At 43.1% G+C, this 18,908-nt stretch overlaps 1 protein-coding gene across 8 annotated transcripts in view; it reads right to left on the bottom strand.

The window, feature by feature from the left end:
* Positions 1–18,908, bottom strand: part of COL4A5 (collagen type IV alpha 5 chain) — a 136,054-nt gene that overhangs the window by 97,227 nt on the left and 19,919 nt on the right. The gene's annotated exons all lie outside the window — the stretch shown is intronic.

Here is an 18,908-nt window from a genome sequence, read left to right as displayed (position 1 = left end):
CTGTGCTATTTGTGCTTTCTGTTATGAAAGTATTGTTTGTTGCACATCAAGTGTTCGACATTTTGAAACAAAGCAAGAGAACACCTCTTGATGAAGCAGACAAGACTGAATCAAAAAGGCAGTAGCAGCCTATGAGAAGCAAAGCAGTGTTTTTAAAAGCTTAAGTGTAAGTTTAAAAAAAAATAATCAAGCTACAGAAGGAAGTTACTAGATTGCACAGTGCATTGCAAAAAATGAAAAGCTGTTTATAGATGTGGAATATATAAAAAAACGCTTTTCCTCAGCAGTTCAGAGATTTTGTTCAATGATTTGCCAAATAAAGATACAATCATATCTATGTTAAGATGAGTTCCTGTCTGCATCCTGTAAAACTTGCCCATACCAGTATTGCCCTGGCCTCTTCTTTTGTCATTCAGTGTTGAATGCATTCTAAGACAATATGCATTTCCTCACCTTTTGGGGGCGAAGCCAGACTTTAAGGCACCTGCTCCCCTACTTGGTGTAAACTTTGCTTGTGCCAATCAGAAACGGACACAAACAGGTTTTGGGCCCCATCCCCTATGACACTTCTATGATGTCATAGTTGGTACTTTAGGCCTGCCTGCCATGTGCAGGCAGGGAGAGGAGAAAGAAAAACGAATCCTGTGTATACCCGTAACCGAGCCTGATCACCTCGAAGCCTCTCTCTCAGCTCACATGTTTCAAACAGAGATTCTACGTTTGCCGGTCGTTATGCGTTGGTTTGTATTTGTAAGTATCAGTTATTACTAAATGCTGCATCTTTGTTTATAAATATTGTTAGTAGATATTTTAGTCATTGTGTGTTTTAAGTTTCATTAACTCTATTAGCTAATCATACGCTCCTCCCTTACCCCTTGTAATTATCCCCAATAAAACTTTAAATTGATTAATTTTAGTGTGTGTGCGCGCGCAGTTTGCATCGTGACCCATACTCTCCTTGCATCCCTTACCAATATAGTCTGTTGCCATGTGCAGCCTGGTAAATAACAGGCCTGCATTTTCTTTCGCCCCTGCGAGTCTGTGGCAATCTACAATCTAGAACAAAAGAACTGTCCATCTCTGCCAGAACAGTTGAGAGACGCGCAAATTAAATGGTAGAAAACATTAAGGAAAAGCAGATGACTGTATTGAAAGACACAGCAGTGTTTAGTGTTGCAGTTGATGAGAGTGTGGATATAAATGACGTTCCACGTTTGGCAGTTGTTGCAAGATATTGTACTTCTGATGAAATCCAAGAGGAACTCTGTTGCCTAAAACCCTTGCATGGCACAACAAAGGAGGAAGATATATTGGAAAGTTTTGTAAGCCATTTTGAAGAATGAGGAGTTGACATCAGAAAAATATTGTGTGACAATAGATGGTGCGCCTGTCATGGTCAAAACAGAAGGGATTTGTAAAGTTACTTGAAGATCAAATTGGCTGTCTGACAGTCAAATTTTACTGCATCATCCATCAAGAAAACCTGTGTGCTAAAATTTCTAATTCAGAGCTTAAATAATGTGATGAATTGTGAATTTCCTTTGCGCTCGATCTGCTTTGACTCAGACAATTTCAAGTACTGCTAGAAGAGATGTGAAGTGGGATGTCGTTATAAGCACTGTCCAGCAACATTCGGTGGCTAAGTCTTAGCAAGGTTTTGGTGCGCTTTGAAATTGTTTTGATGCAATCTAGGCCTTTTTGTCAGAAAAAGAACACAACTACCCCGAACTGGATGATGACAAATGGCTGTGTAAGCTCATGTTTCTAACTGATATCACCGGTCACCTAAATGAACTCAACCTCTGTCTCCAGGGTGCAAGGCAAACAGTTCTGGATCTTTATGAACACTGGAAAGCATTTGTTGTGAAACTAGCAGTTTTTTCCCCAGGGATATTCAAACTTCTACTTTCTGCTATTTCCAACTCATACAAGAGCTATCAACATGTTGCACTGTCAATGTTGATGCGATTGGAAAGTACATGCAAGAACTGGAATCAGAATCTTCTGACAGATTTCAAGATTTCCAGTGATTTGGCCCAATGCTTTCTTTCTAATTAAATCTGAAAAGTTCAACAAAAGCGACGTGGGTTTGTCTGTATTTCAGTGGATGGGTGTTGCAGATTTCGAAATGCAACTCATTCAGTTAAAAGGCTCAGAATCACGGACACCAAAAGTGTGTGGATCTGCGGAACGCACTTGAAGCTACCAAGAGGGATCATGGGGCCTCTATTCTGACCTGCTGGACGTCCCTGCCAGTGAAATTTAACTGTTTGAAACAAATTGAGTTTGCAATGCTTTCAACATTTGGATCCACATACCTGTGTGAAAATACTTTTTCACACATGAAATCTGTCCTCTGTCCCTTTTGGAGCCAGTTAACAACTGAACACTCAGAAACTTGTGTGCAGCTTAAAGTATCCAAATATGTGCCAGACATTGGAAAACTCAGCAAGGAAAAGCAAGGGCAAGGATCACACTAAACTGATAAGATCTGCATTTTAATTTAATTTTAAATAAAGCTTCTGAAACATTTTTAAAACCTTGTTTACTTTGCATACAATCATAGTTTGGTTATATATTGTAAACTTAGACAGACCTTCTAAAAAACATTAATGTATTACTGGCACGCGAAGCCTTAAATTAGAGTGTATAAATGAAGACTCAGCACACCACTTCTGAAAGGTTGCCGACCCCTGCATTAGTGTATACAAGAAGGATTGGTATTGGTTTTCTGGTCAAAGGATAATTCTTGTAGGACATGCTCAATCCTTTGTGTGTCTTAAGTAGGGCCTGGAAGCCTGTTTTATGCCACAGATATCAGTCTTAAGAGTGTTAGGAAACATGCTTGAAATACATATTTTGATTCAGAGCCACTTTCTGCTCTCAGTAACAGACTTCACTAGGGTCATACTAGCATAATCGAAGGCATAACTTCGTCCTCTATGTCTGCTTTTGTGGCAGCAAGTATGCTACTATGATGTAGGTTCCAAGAGAGGTTCTGTCCAGCAAAGCCCAGGGACACTGTGGTGCTTGGCCTCACCAACTGGCAGCTGTCTGCCCAAACGAGCCTGGGACTGTGATGAGGCACTGCACAAGACCCAGAGGGCCCTACAGGAAGCTGGCCACCCAACTAAGTGCACTAGAGTGGCCATGCCCCAAACCGAACAGACGCTGGTAGAAAGTAGCCCAGGGCAGCGAATTCAGACTCCTTGCTGGGAGGGCTGCTCCTATTCAGGGGCTGACAAACACAGGGACCCGGGCTGGAACCTACTGGAGAGGAAGGGCCTGAGTTCCCCTACTGCCCAACCCCCCGCCTTAAAGACTGAGACCCTGCAACCAAGGCAGGGGCCAGAGACCATGTGCTCTAACCACTAGGCCCTCCAGGCCATCCATTACAGTTGGAGTTTGACTTAAACTGGCATGTAATCAGAGAGAGTTGTTGCAGTTGATGTGCTCAACTGAATTGGGCCCACCTTATCTCATCAGGACCTTGGCTCACAGGGCTTGCAAGTGATAACACCCCTAACTCAGTTCAAAGATTAAGTATCTGGACCTCTGTCCAAAATGTATTTGTATTACCATAGCACCTAGGATCTCTACTCATGGACCAAGACCCTGTTGTGCTAGGCACTGCACAAACATGGAACAAAGACAGTCCCTGCCCCAAAGAGCTTGCAATCTAAGTATAAAGACAAGATACTGTGGACATGACTTACTACTAAATACAGACTCAAGTTAAGAGCCCCTTTGCAGCAGTTAAGGGTCTCTTGGTTTAGTAGGTAAAATACACAACTCTAAACATGTATTTGTGCTCCTCAGAATTCTAAGTCCCTAAATGCAGAGAACACAGACTTCTTTCCCCCCCTCCCCCACTTGGACTGTGGCAAGTACAAGAGTGTTTAAAACACTGAAACTTCCTCCATGAGCTGCAGGTCACATAACATTATCCAGAGCCTACATAGCAATGTTTGCTAGCCACAAGTGATAATATGGCACCACTATTCTTACCTTGAGTCCACGGTGTTGAGATGGTACTGAACTGGTTAGGCCATACTGAATGAACGGTGTGAGCACAACTTGACATGACTTAAACATGGCTGAAAAACTGCAAAGGATCCTGGGAGCAGGGCCCCTTTAAGTAGAAGCAGATTTGATAAAGGACTGGCAAAGCCTGCATGTATGATCGATATGGAACCTACTGGTTGGCAAATATGGGCCCATGCAAAAGCAAATATCACACGCATAAAGTTCCAGCATGGAGCACAGGCTGACCTGGTTACAGTGACCCAGCAAGCACACCACGCGGGGGGCTGAAGCGAAAGATTGATAAGGGAGTGAATGTGGGGTAATGTTCAGTTGGCTCCACTCCGCACTTTCCTCCTAAAGTATTAATTCGGTAAAAATTCATAGCTATACGCCCACTGGGCATGCTTTTAAGACATGTGACTTCTTTGAGAAAAAAGAGTATAAAAATCAAGCAAATTAAAATTACTGCGGGGTATTCCTTAGTTAACATTTAAAAAAAGCAACGCTGCTAGACAGAGTAGCCAAAACTCTGCTTTGTGGGCTTGAGTAGGACTGTGAGACAGAGGGGTCTCCAGGCAGCCAAGGCCTTGCCTTGAGGGAATCCAAGACTGACCAGAGGGCCAAGGAGACCAGACCTGAAGAGAAGACTTCATCCACAGAATTGGTAATCACCTTCTCTGTTTGCCAAGCAGGAACTGTGTGAGGCTAGCACAGCGCCTGTTTGTATGTGTTTGTGAAAGAGGCTCACCAAGAGAAACATAGCTCTTAATGTATATTTCTTTAATGTCTAACATAAGAGTTGTGCTTAATGTAACCCTTTACCGCTTTCTCAAATTAACTTGCATACACTGCAGTTTATTACTGTGGACCTTTTTCACTGGTATGACAGTAATCTGCTCCACTGGGAACCACTGAAGATCCATTCAGGGGTAGTACCCCCCTGGTGCCAACACAGGGCAGCATAGCACCTCCATAAAGACAATAGCTTGTGATAACCGACAAGATTAGGTTTGACACAGGAAATTGTTGTTTGCTGAGTACAAACAAGTGTGCTAGATGCAGGGCGGGGGCAGGGGAGAAAGAGTTACAGGGCTGTTATTGAGGAACCAGATTCTGATTACCTAGTGACTTCAGTGAAGTGATCCCAGTTTTACAAATGACAACTAATATCAGAATCTGGGCAAAGGCATTTACAGTTTAAGTGATGCATTAGCCATACAGCCAAAGATTAAGACAGAGGTCCAACTCACTACTTTAGAAATGGGCTACAGCTGCACACACCTCCAAATGCAGGGAACTTTAAAGAAAGTTTTTGGGATCAGAGAAGTGGAAAAATTACTGCACTACTGTTCAGATTTAAAACAGCACTTGGGGAAGGTGGAGAATTTAAAAATAAATAAATCAGGTATTCCCTTGTACAAAGTATCAAGGAAAAAAGCATGCAAGCGACAGAGCTTGAGACACTTCTAAAGGGCATCATTTAGACAAGGAGAAAAGATGCAGCTGTTTAGACAGCCTATGCTCATGTAAAAGGCAGAATATTTATGTCAATTGGTGAATTGTGACAGACTTGTACTTAGAGATGCTCTGCTCCTTCTAATCTCTATGCCAAATAGGATAAATTGTTATCCTGTGCAGATTGAATGGAATGACTAGGGAAAACTCTAGCAAGGATGCTTGTAAGATTTGCATCCATTTATTTCCATCCTTCCTTAACATCTTCCTGTCTAGTACTATAGTTATTTTTACCATGAAAGCAGTTATCTTGGGGATTCTCTGGGTTCAGGGCCACTCCTCCCCATTTTAACATATGGACACATTATTCTATCAACATATTGATCTAGGCTGAAAATCGAGTAACTGCATGTTTTTAGTTTGGGCTCAATCCCAAAACCCTTTGAAGCACATGAATGATCCAGAAGCAGCAAAAGATCAAGGAACAGCCAAGAACTGAAAGTTCTAGAGACACTGGCTCTTTTGCAGTGTATGGCTCCTTAACACATCTGCATCTGTTGCCCTCTCCAGGGCAGTGAAGGACCACCCTGCACTTTAGTCAGTGAGATATGCTCTAATGCTAATATGCATGTGCTGGCTTCATATACAGACTGCAGCTCAGCAGGGAGCAAGATAACCATTTGACCCCGCTACACTATAAACACAGGTGACAGCAAGGAAAGCATACTACAGCAAGGTGACAAAATAAACAAACACCTTGGAAATTTTAAACTAGGTGGGAGGAATTATTGGAGTGATCTGGCTTACAACCCCAAAATCTGATCTCAGGAGCATTGCCCAAATCTGAGCCATATTCCAGAGTAGAGGGGAGAAAGGAGTGGAGAGGGGAAAAACCAATTAACAGGCAGAACTATGCAGACTCCCCCACTCTCCCCAGGGTCTATGAGTAATAACACTAGGATGCCAGTGTGTTCCGTCAATATTTGCAAAAAAACACAGGACTAAGGCTTTCTAATGACCTCATGAACATTTGTTTAAACACATAGGATCAATGGTTTTTTTTTTTTGGCTAGGACACATTCTCTTCATTCATTAAACTGGTTCTATGACATTAGTTCCTGATACTCTCCTTCTCACATGCAATAAAAAAAGTTTTAAGGGCTCTTATCTATACATCACACACATTTACTGTCTCTGTTGACTTACGGAGATCCACATAAGGGCAAAGCCATTCATGACATTTAGAACAAGATTTTCTGATACTTTAGATTAAAATAAAGAAAAAAATAGTTTCCTCAAGGCATACATGCTTACTAGTCATTTCACTACTTACCCTAGGTTTAGCAATACATCTCTCCAGGCCATCAATTAGGGTTCTTATCTGAGAAAGATTAGTTCTGCTTTTAAAAACAGAACTGGTCAGATAGGATAGGCCATAAACTTTGTGGGGGTTTTTGGTGTTGTTTTTTTCAGAACAAAGTTTTATAAAAAGCCAAGATTAGAAGGTGTTGCTCTGAACATAAAATGAATAGCAGAGTATTTCAGGTTAAGTATTCTCATTGCAATGTTTGCAAACATTATAGCACTGGTTGTTTTCAATTGTAAGATGTGCCGGGCAGTAAAATTGAACAGAAGCAGCAGTAAACCTGACCACTTTGGAGTACAATGACAGCTTAAATCTTAGACGTTGGAGGGACAAGGAACTGCAGCAGAAATATAAATAATATCAAGCCACTCAAGTGGGGGTGTTTAAATACCACAACAAAATTCAGAGAAGAGTGTTTAGTAAGAGGACACCCATGCTTTAGAGGTCCTACATTTTATGGCTGTCAGACTGGGAGACATTTGGTAGATCATTAAACTTTTCTGAACACTGGCACTAAACCAAATAGACTAAAACTCCTTGGCTAGCAAACGGGCTAAGTTTTTAGCCTTTGTAGTCATGTGACTGGCTATCAGCAAGAGCCAGCCTAGCTATAGTGCCCTGTGGTTATAGCTCTGAGAATTTCTCTGCTCACAAGAGTCCAGAATACAAAGGTTGATCATTGGTCTGTTATCCTGAAATAAATGGGACAGGGTCTCTTCCCCTCACCTCCTTTTTTTGTAAGGAAGGATCATTGGGAGGGGGGGAAAGTTTGTTACTCCATTCTGGGACTCGGCCCCTTCATTATTAAGTTGAAGTTTAGACAATGGGCTGAAGTCTACAGTGATTAACATCCTGTGCAATTCCACTGGCTTCTACCAGGACTGCATGTGGTATTCACTCTCAATTTTGCTTAGTAACCACTGCTGTTACAGTAACTCCTTGCTTAACATTGTAGTTATGTTCCTGAAAAATGCGACTTTAAGCAAAATGATGTTAAGCGAATCCAATTTCCCCGTAAGAATTAATGTAAATGGGGACATTTTTTTCACTAGACAAATTACACACACACTAAACAATTTAATACTGTTCACAGCTATGATGATTGTGAAGCTTGGTTGGTGAAGTTAAGGGGTAGAAGAGGGAGGGATATTTCCCAGGGAATGCCTTGCTGCTAAATGAGGGACTAGCACTCCGCTGAGCCCTCAAGGTTTAAACACATTAACAACCATGTAGCCTCTCATCAAGGCAGAACAAATAGGAGGGAGGGGAGACAGCATAGCAGACACAGACACACACCTTGTGTGGGGGAGAGAGATGCACACTACCCCTTTAAGTAAGTTGACCCACGCTTAAGTGCATTTTTTTTTTAAAGTGGATCTGGAAGTTGAGACAGCAGCTGTTGCCCCAAGCTCGCTCGCTCTCCGTCCGTGTCTCCTCCCCTGCTCTATATGGAGATGGGGTAAGTGGGGGGCAGGAGCAGGGGGAGGGGACACTCTGACATTACCCCCCCCCCGCCCACACAGCAAGCAGGAGTCCCTAGGAGCAGCTCCAAGGCAGAGGGCAGGAGCAGCACATGGCAGTGGGGGAGGGACAGCTGAACTGCCGGCAACTGATAGCCTGCTGAGCGGCTGCAGCACAGGAAACTTAGGGGAGCAGGGAGCTGATGGGGGGCTGCCGGTCCACCCTGGTTCCAAGCCCCCACCAGCTATCTGCAATGGGCTGCTCTTCCTGCAAGCAGTGGACAAAGCAGGCGGCTGCCAAAGGACATTATAAGGGAGCATTGCACAACTTTAAATGAGCACGTTCCCTAATTGATCAGCAATGTAACAACAAAACAATGTTAACCAGGACGACTTTAAGTGAGGAGTTATTGTACTTTGAGGTAAGCAGCAACAGTGTTCTCACTGACTAGTTGGCAGTTCAAATGTACTGGATGACCAAGATCGTAAATTTATAATGTTAAATAAAAACAATTAAACTGTTTACACCCCTGTGATGGGGTTTATCAGCCCTGCACTGGTACAGCTGGGGTTAACCCTTCTCTCAGCTGAGGAGACCACACACACACAGGCTCTGCTGGGCATGCTCCAGCTGGAAGCAGGATATAAAAGCCAGCAGAGCAGCTGTCTGGGCGGGTAAGGAGGTGTGTTGCCAGCTCCTGAGGGAGGAACGACTGCACTCCAAGATGCGAACACTGCGGGCTGCCACTGCCCCAGCTATCGCTAATGAACTCCTGTAGATCTTCCCCAGAGTTGGACTACCATGCAAGATATAAACAGACCAGGGAACTAATGTAACATCCAGGTTGATGGCAGAACTATGCCATTTGTTAAATATCCATGCCCCTCAAAATCTCGGTCTTTCACCCCCAGATGTATAGGTTGGTGGAGTGATTTAATGAGACCCTGAAGTCAGTGCTGAGGAAGTTTGTGGAGGACGATTCCTGGCACTTGGACAAGTTTTTCTCTGCTCTCCTCTTTGCCATGCAAGGAGGTTCCACAGGCCTCCACTGGGTTTTCCCCATTCGAACTCTTCTAGGGGAGGCAGCCCAGGGGAATCCTAAACCTCCTGAGAGAGAGAGAGAATGAGAACGAACGTACAGGAAAGCCAGGCCAGGGAGTCTGTCCAGCACATACTATGGTTGCGGGAACAGCTCCAGGAGCTGGGTACCATGGTGCAGGAGAACCTGTTAGAGGCCCAACGCGCTCAAGAGAACCAGTACAACAGAGGAACGAAGATGAGGACCTTTGAGCCCAGAGACTGGTAATAACAACAGGACCCCTCTTCGGAGTCAAAGCTGCTGGCCAAGTGGCAGGGTCCCTTTGAGGTGACCAGACAGGGAGGGCCCATCAGCTATGAGATAAGGCTGTCGGGGTGTTGGAGAGATGCATGGGTCTACCATGTGAACCTCCTCAAGACCTGGAAGGAACAGGAGGGCCTGATGATCACCTTGCACCCCTGGAGCCCAAGTTGGGGCCGCAGGCTGACGAACCTGCTGAGCCAGGGCCAGTGACTATTGGCCAGGAGCTTGATCCCAAACAGCAACGGCGGCTAGTATCTGCCTTCCCCACTGTCTTGTTGTCCTGGCCAGGGAAAACAGTGATGTGATGAGCCATGGTCCCCTTCCAACCCTAATAATCTAGGATTACATCACTATCATCCCTGACCAGAAGGTGAGAGAGAACCACTGCCCGCTCCCCAAGAAGATATGGGGGATTGTGCAGAAGGAACTAGAGATGATGCTAGCCTTGGGAGTGGTTGAGGAGTCCAGGAGTGAGTGGCAGAGCCCCACAGTACTGGTCCCCAAGCCTGATGGAGCAGTCAGGCTCTGCATTGACTTCAGAAAGGTGAATGCTATCTCCTGGTTTGATGCATACCCCATACCCTGGGTACATGAACTGCTTAAGCAGCTGGGTGACACGGAATTTATCTCCACCTTAGACCTAACCAAGGGATACTAGCAGATGCCTTTGACACCAGCCTCCTGGGAGAAGACAGCCTTTCCTACACCATTCGGCCTCTACCAATTTACCATGATGCCTTTTGGTTTGCAGGGGGCCACAGACACCTTCCAGCAGCTCATGGACCAAATATTGAGTCCCCATAATTCATATGCTGCTGTGTACATCTACGATATTGTCATCTATAGCAAGGGCTGGGAGGAACATCAACACATTGCCAACGTGGTGCAATATTGGCCTCTCACAAAAATATTTTCCCAGCAGAGCTGTAACTAGGGATTTTTGTGCCCGAGGCAGTACGTCTGGCTCTTCGGCGGCAGGTTCCTCTTGGAGGGAAGGACCTGCCGCCGAATTGCTGCCATTCTTCAGTGGCATGTCCTTCCCTCCAAGAGGGACTGAGGGACCCGCCGCCGAATTTCTGCTGAAGAGCCGGATGTGCCGCCCCTCTCCCTTGCCGACGACTGGCAGCAATTCGGCGGCAGGTCCCTCAGTCCCTCTCAGAGGGAAGGATTTGCTGCCGAAGGAGAAATTTTCTGCGCACCTCACCTTCCACGCCCGAGGCAAGTGCCTCACTCGCCTTGCCCTTGTTACGGCACTGTTTCCCAGCATGCCTTTTCTGGATACTGGGCCATTAAATTTGGCAGGGTTGACTAGGTGCAGCCCTTAGTGACCATTTTGCAGTTACCTGCTGCTAGTAAGTACTCTTGGTATGTATTCTTCCCCCCCAAGATTCCTCTTTTTACTCTTAATGAAAAACTAGGGCGTTGACTAAGCCCAGCTACAGTAAAGTGTTTCAAAAGCCACATTCATTCCAAAATACTGGAGAAAAAAAGGTGCAGCACCATATCCATGGATGGTAGAAACAGATACTCAACTATGTGAGGAATTCATTACCTGGTATAGAATTTTTTTTTAAATGCCATTCCCTATAGGAAAGGAAGTGCTGTTATCTAGAAAGAGCTTTCATCATGGAAAGTCAGATGCTAAATATTTATAGCTCAGTCTCCATTTCCAAGGAAAGGGGGAAGAAAAAAAGACTAAATTTAGCCTGAATTCATTCTTGAGAGTCTGAGAAGGCACAAATTGGTAACATCACCAAAATAAATTTGTGTATATACTCACACACAATCAGCTTGCCAAGATCTGTGTAACTGAACACCTGCACAGTTAACTGGTTAAGGATTTACTACTCATCCAGGTCAAACATTTCATATAATTTATCTTAAATTAGAATTTTTCTACTTGCCTGGGCATGAATAAACCGAAAATCTAAGGTTTTGTTAATCTCTGACAAGCTGAGAAAATGCTGCTAATAAAGTTGTAATATAGGATTTCACACTCTTACTCTTCAGGCTTCACAAGTGTACTAGTCTGCAGTTCTTACAAGTCCCAGATTTATAAATAGCATAATTCAGCCTTTGCAGTACAAGTATAAGCCATCACAATTTTGTAACTCAAGTCAGTCATTCTGTAAATTTTAACTTCTCTTTTTACAAATACATGTTACAAGTAAGTGACTTACGGCCTCATTTCCCCCCTGTAATAAGTTTCCCTCGCCTTACACAAACACCAAGATATCTTCAAGAAAAGAAAGCCTGAGGTGATCTAAAAACATATGAAAAAGTATAGCGTGATCAATAAAGTTATTTTAATCTCTGTTTTATAGTTCTTCACACCTTGCATCACTGTCTTGCCATTAACCTCTGTGGTCACAAAACAAGGCTTCATCATTAACTCTTCAAATCAATAGTACATATTAGTCAAGAGAATTTCTTCAAATAAGTTATTTTAAGAGGTTAAATTACATGGTAGAGGTTCTATTACACATTCGAGCACCATCTTTCTTTGAAGTCTGCACAAAGCCAGATCTGTTCAGACTTGCAGAGGAAGTTTTCACAACACTAGCAGAGACCGTTCTGCTTTACATTCTCTCATTCCATAGATGCAACAAGGAGATAGGTTAAAAAAAAAATCCAGGGACACGTTTGATAGCTTGATGCAGCAGAGCTGAGTGTGGGGGGTGGGGAGGGAGAGAGAGAGGAAGACAGAGGAGTTAAATAGGGACAATCTGAGGTTTGAGAGGCAATACTTTTAGGCACTTTGATTTAAACACTTGTAAAATGGTTTCCTATGTCATTCCTTGTTGATTTTAGGTCACCACATATAACATGAAACCTAACCATAAAAACCACTAAACTGTGCTGCCACAGATAATTTAAAACATGCTTTTTCAATACACTTGCAAGCATGCACAGAGACTCATTTTTAAGAAGCAACCAGATTAAAGATTTCCCAGATAATATAAAATATTTGGTTGCAGATTTATGTAATGGTTGCACATTTCAAGGTATAATTGGAAGTGGCTGAATCTCAGCACAACCACTGCCATAATAAAACACGCATTTTCTAAGTATGTATGTTGAGAATACTGAATACAAGAAACATGGAAACTCAAAGTGACAACCTGTCTTTCAAATTAAAGCCATAACAGCCACCATCTATTAGGGCCAGTGTGGGTAGGGGAAACAATACTGTATTTAAAAAGCGAAACAGTCTAATAAGTAAAATAGTCTTCTATAAGTTAAGACACTGGCTTTTGCAAACATGTGCTTCTGGTTTAAGTTGTACATTCAGAAGTCCAACTCCATAACAAGAAAATTTTAAATCTGTAAATGTACAGACCATATCCAAAGTAGATCTTCATTAAACAATGCCCTAGCTAGCAATCTAACTAGCTATCCTCAGATCAGTGGATTATTTGGTATGAGTGAAAGAGAGAGGGGAGCGAGAATTAGAGATGAAAACAAGAGGGCTGTCAGAGGCTGTAGGGGAACCAAGACAAAAGGACTGATAAGAGCTCCAAACAGGTTTAAGAGCAGTTTGTTTTTCTTGGGGTAGAGAAGGGAGACTGGTTGCACCTGATCAGCCTCTTTGAATAAGCAATTAAATGCCAAAATAAACAGACCACCACAACACTCAAGAGATTTGGGATACTAGTTACTTGGATTTTTCCCATGATAGTAGTCAAAAACTCTCATTTATTTCTATATTATGCATAATTGCATAGTATTAGATCTGATGTACTGATCAGGATACATTTGGTCTTCAATAGGCATCAAGATACATAGCCAAAAAGCATAAAGAAACCTTTAACTTTCTCTGCATGGTTTATTAGATTGAGACACAGCTGATAGCCTAACCACCAACTTCAGTGGCTGGTTTTTCAGCTTTGATGTTGCAGGTTGATGGACACTTACAAAGCTTCTCATTGTCAGCAGCCTACACCACATTACTCTAATTTAAACCGTCAGGAGGTTCAAATCATGAGGACAGAATTTAATGTCCAACCCTCTCCATAAGCAATTCCATCAAACTTTAGAAGCTTATATAAAAATTCAAAGGGGAGATTTCAAGATCACCTTTAACTGTGCTTTCCCCCTCTGAACTCTATATTGGGGATTTAAACAAAAATACGAAAGCAGGACAGACACAATCTCCTTATTCATACCTGGAAAATAGACACATTGTGTCTAACTTCTTTTAAATGATTGTAAAAATGTATTAATCTCCTGAAATGAACTTATTTCTGCTCATCAATCCATTATTCTCATTGATCATTTGCATATGGATGGGGGGGGGCGAAGCTTTGCTCATGAGCAAGATCAAGCCCCCCCCCCCCCATTGTGTTGGATGCTAGGAGACATCCCAGCCCCAGAAAGCTTACAGTCTGAAAGACCTTCCAGACAAAGTTGGGGATAGGCAACTACAGTTCCATTATTTCACTGCACCTAACGACAGAAAGGTGCGAACTCTCATTTTCAAAAATCTCCTAATTTATAACTAGCAGTGTACATTTGATCTGTATGAATCAAATGTGCTCCAACTGAAAAGAATGAAGATTTAGTATGCCCCTGCTACCTGTCCAGTTTGAACATTGCTGCAAACAGAAGACTCGCATTGAAACACACTTGAAATGTATCAGTGGCAAGCATACAGTAACTTGCTTTGCTTCCAGGAAATCCTAGTTTTATTTGAACTTTACACACAAGTCTCTAATCACTAGTCTCTTGAGGTTCCTTGATTTCTTCCAGATGCAAGTAAAAGTACCATATGGTATTCGTTATATGCTTTAAGATTTACTAGCCATTTAGGACCTTTCCCAAAATACAAGCATTAGATGTTTCCACTTTTGGTAACCATGTCCAAATGTAACAAACGTAGATCTGTCAACTAGCTTATTGAGGTATCAGATATTACTGGGTAAAACAGCCATAAGCCACTCATTCAGGTATTTAATAGTCTCCTTTTAATCCTTTTCTTTGATACTTAAAGTGTAATAAATATATTCACCGCCCCCGCCCCCATTACCAATATTTGGTTCTAGACAATAGGTCTTATTCCCCACCTTCCCAAACAGCACTCACACCTGTCTCTCTGCATGAGACATACAAGTCTTTTGGATCTCAACACGGACTACCAACCACTGACACATAGCAACTGTTCACTCCTGTGGTCTGTGCAAAGTGGACTGCACCAAGGATAGATCTCTGTTGCCTCCTCCCAGTAGGGGGCGACAAAACAGCTGTTCTGGTTAAGTCAACAGGATTGCTGGTGATTTCCCAACCAATGAAAGAACTAAATTTATAGTGAACTAAGATAACATCTCACCATTAAACAGCTACGCAGTCTTTTAATCAGCCTGTTCACAGTAGTTGAGTGTTAAGATGTTATCTCACGAAGGGAGCACACCCTCCTAACTGTCTTCTCTCAGAACAAGACTTAGCCTGTCTGTGGTGGGGTATTTTTGGAGGTGGGGAGGGAAGTGGAGACAGGGAGGGGGCTCCTTTCCCCTTTAAATTCTCGATCCAGTTACTGTGGCTCCAGGGCCTATATGCAAGATTGCATAGGCTTCTCTAAGTGATTTGTTTATGCTTGTGGCATCACAGCACATGGTATATACTAGAACACTTTGTACATTACCTGCAGTCAGCAGCACAGGCAGCCCCATCCCTGTACTCTCCAACCCTGCAACAGACACCCCTCACCAGTCTCTCACACAACAAGAGGTCATAAAGTAGGAGATGCACTGGCTGTGACTACACTACTCTATACTGGCTTAGCTATGCCAGTACAGGGGCCCTGTAGTGTAGGCCTGGCCTACACTGACAGAAGGTTCTCCCCCATTCCCTCCCCCCCAGCTATGTAGGAACACTGCCTCCCTGCATGATATTAGCTACAATCCTCAGACACGCTCTTCCATCAACATATCTGGGTCTGCGGGGGGGGGGGGGGGAAGGGTAGGTCAGCATAGCTACGTCAGTCAGTGGTGGTTTTTTCCATACCCCTGATGTAGCTATGTCAATCTAACTTTTAATTCTAGATCAAGCCTTAGTCCAACTCCCTTTGTCTCCAGAGTTGGAAAGCCACTTGATTGGTTTCACAGAATTTATGACCACAAGGGACTAATAGATGATACAGAATAGATGATACAGTCTGACTTCCTGTACATCAAAAGCTACTAGTTTCCACTCAAATAACCCTACATTAAGCCCAGAATCTTTAGACTAAAGCATCTCAGTCCTCTGCTTCCAATCCCAACAGAGCAGAGACATACAATCACAAAAAATAGTAGGGGTGGGGAGAAGAAGAGAGTCTGCTGATTTTTTTGGACATCCAAGAGGTTTAGTTTGATCAGGTTCTTGCTTGGCTCACTCATCCTTTAGATCTTTTATCAGGGACTGGAAAGCTCTTCGGGGAGAGCTGGGGCAATTTATAAAAAAGTTCTGGGGGCCCAGTTCTTACCTTCCTGTTCAGGGAATTGCTCACAGTGTAACCTTATGCTGAGGAGGAAGCTACTCCAGGCTCCTATAGCATTATCTTGACTGATGCACTAGGCGGCAAAGTGGATTGGGGAAGACTCCCTGCTAGTCCACTATGAGAGAGCTAATTAACTTTCAGTATGAGGGTGGTTGTTCACTAACATAAAATGAAACCCTAACACTTTACCCCGTTACCAAACGAGGCTTTCAGCTTTTAAATGCAACTCCCCCATAGAAGATGCCTTTATTCTAGGACTAGGGGCTTGAATAGCTTAAATCCTCTTCAGCAAGTCTGAAAACACTAGTAAAGGCCAGCTCTGAAATGGAACACATCCAGCAGTCTTCCATTCCTATTAACTGAATCCACCCAAAGTACACTGAAAAGGCAGCAAGGAAAACCAATGTGATTCCCTCTCCCCCGGCCCATTGCTTCCCCAAAACAGTGACTTGAATATCAAGGAGAAACCAAGTAAATGAGATGGAGATCTGTTTTGTGTGTATGAGGATGGCCCAAGGTGAATTCCCTTTGGTATATTCAATTCAGACAATTTCATTAAACAAACAAGATTATGGGGAGGAAAAACATTTTTTTCTTTCAATCAAGTTTGTGAGAACATGAATATATTCCTTTGCACTGTGAAAAGAGAAGTCCAGAGGTGGTACCTTAATATTGGGATCATGACACTTGGTTTGTATTAAAGATGGCTAAATAAGAAATCACCTCAGAGAATTAACTTAAATTTGTCACTTGTCAAAGGCTTAATATATTCAATCTTGACCAAGTATGAAGAGATCAGATATGAGGATCAGTGACAAAAACATAACCCAGATGAGTACTGATGGACCTATACAAGAGCATTCCGGACCAGCAAGCTTGTCTATGCATGGGTGTTGTGCCAGCAGTTAAGGAGGGGAATGGGGAATCTTATCCTTCTCAGTCTCTCCTTGCCTCCTCCAATAGTTAACTCTCCTCTTTAGTTATATGTTTACTTATAACATGGAAGACCTTGATCAAGCCTCAGATCTGCAGATTCCCAGTCCAGACTCTCCCCCCCAACCCTCTATTGCTGCATATTAGGGCCACACATTCTGAATAGTTAAGAGGCAAGAAATAAGCATTACCATTATGCACCTACATGTTGGAAGCAATAGACTAAGCACTGACGATGTTGACAGCATCAAGAGGTTCCTTAGGTTGTTCTGAAACTATCATGGAAGAGGACTCACATTTTAAAAGCTCTTATCTACAGTAAAAAGTATATATTTCAGCTATTTTCTAACAAAAGGAGCTAGCTAGGACATTCTTTGCTTCTACAAATATGATGGCTTCCTTAATGGACCAGTAATATAGCCTTCATCCCCCCCCCCCCCCCGTCTTCAAACCCCCCCCATTGTCTTCTGTGTGTGTATATATATATATACACATACATACATACATACATACACACACATACACACACAAGTTATGGTGCTTGCAAAGATATGCAGGCGAATAATCCCCCGTGCTTTTGAGAAGAGCAATAGTATTCAGACTGCAGTATTTACAGGAACACCTCGTCCAATAGCATTCCAAATGCCAATTACTACAACAAATCACACTCCCCACTCATAAGTGTGGGGAATGAGTTCTGAATATCTAATCTTCTTTACTTGAATACAGATAGGATATTTATTCTTAATACCCTGAGCACAGGTGAACTTCAGGTGCAACATGAAATTGGCAAATAAGAGGGGGGGGAAAAAATCAGTGTAAAGAGGTTTTGATTTCAGCTTCTTTGAGAATTTAGATAAATTCTTGATATTAATCATTGCCAGTACCACTTGTGCAGGTTTACATTATACACATACAGGTATGTGCAAAAAAAAAAATTACACTGTACATAGTGAGACTCACACAGGTCTTCAAATGCATATAAACAGCTCTTGATAAGCCAGAAAGACTTCAAATGGTACAATTAAGACCATTGCTAAGAAGGTTCAAGCAACCCAACTCTGTAGTGTTGGGTTAGCCAGTGTCATCATCACAGCTGCTGTAGGGTAATAGCACCTTAGGATAGCACACAGGATACAGAATAAATCTCCATTACAAAACATAATGGAGCTAGTGGTCTGCGATATAGCACTATACTCTTGAGTATGTAACTTAAGACATTGTTATGAAGTAATGAGCCCCTACACAGTCATCTTCTTCACTCTCGGGTTCTGCAAGCATTCATGTAGAAGCAGGAATCAAATTGTATTTCAGATTAAAATATGCACAATATGATTCATCACATTCAAGACAAGACCCAGAGGTGACAAATCTCAGATCCCCTCAAAACCACAATCATCACACAGACTGTGGAAGTGGCAGATAATGTGTAGATGAATATCCAACAGGGTCGGCAAACTTTTTGGCCTGAGGGCCACATCTGGGTTTAGAAATTGTATGATGGGCCATGAATGCTCACAAAATTGGGGTTGGGGTACAGGAGGGGGTGCAGGCTCTGGAATGGGGCCAGAAATGAGGAGTGCAGGGTGCGGGAGGGGGCTCCAGGCTCTGGGCAGCACTTACCTTAAGCAGCTCCTGGAAGCAGTGGCATGTCCCCCCTCCGACTCCTATGCAGAGGTGCAGCCAAGCGGCTCTGCGCACTGCCCTGTCCGCAGGTGCCACCCCTGCAGCTCCCATTAGCCAAAGTTCCTGGCCATGGGAGCTGCGAGGGTGGTTCTTGGGGCAGGGGCAGTGCACAGAGTCCCCAGCTGCCCCTAAACGTAGGAGCCAGAGGGGGGACATGCTTCTGC

The sequence above is a fragment of the Mauremys mutica genome, chromosome 9, assembly GCF_020497125.1.
Source record: "Mauremys mutica isolate MM-2020 ecotype Southern chromosome 9, ASM2049712v1, whole genome shotgun sequence".
Classification (NCBI taxonomy): Eukaryota; Metazoa; Chordata; order Testudines; family Geoemydidae; genus Mauremys; species Mauremys mutica.
This window is presented reverse-complemented; position numbering and strand designations above follow the sequence as displayed.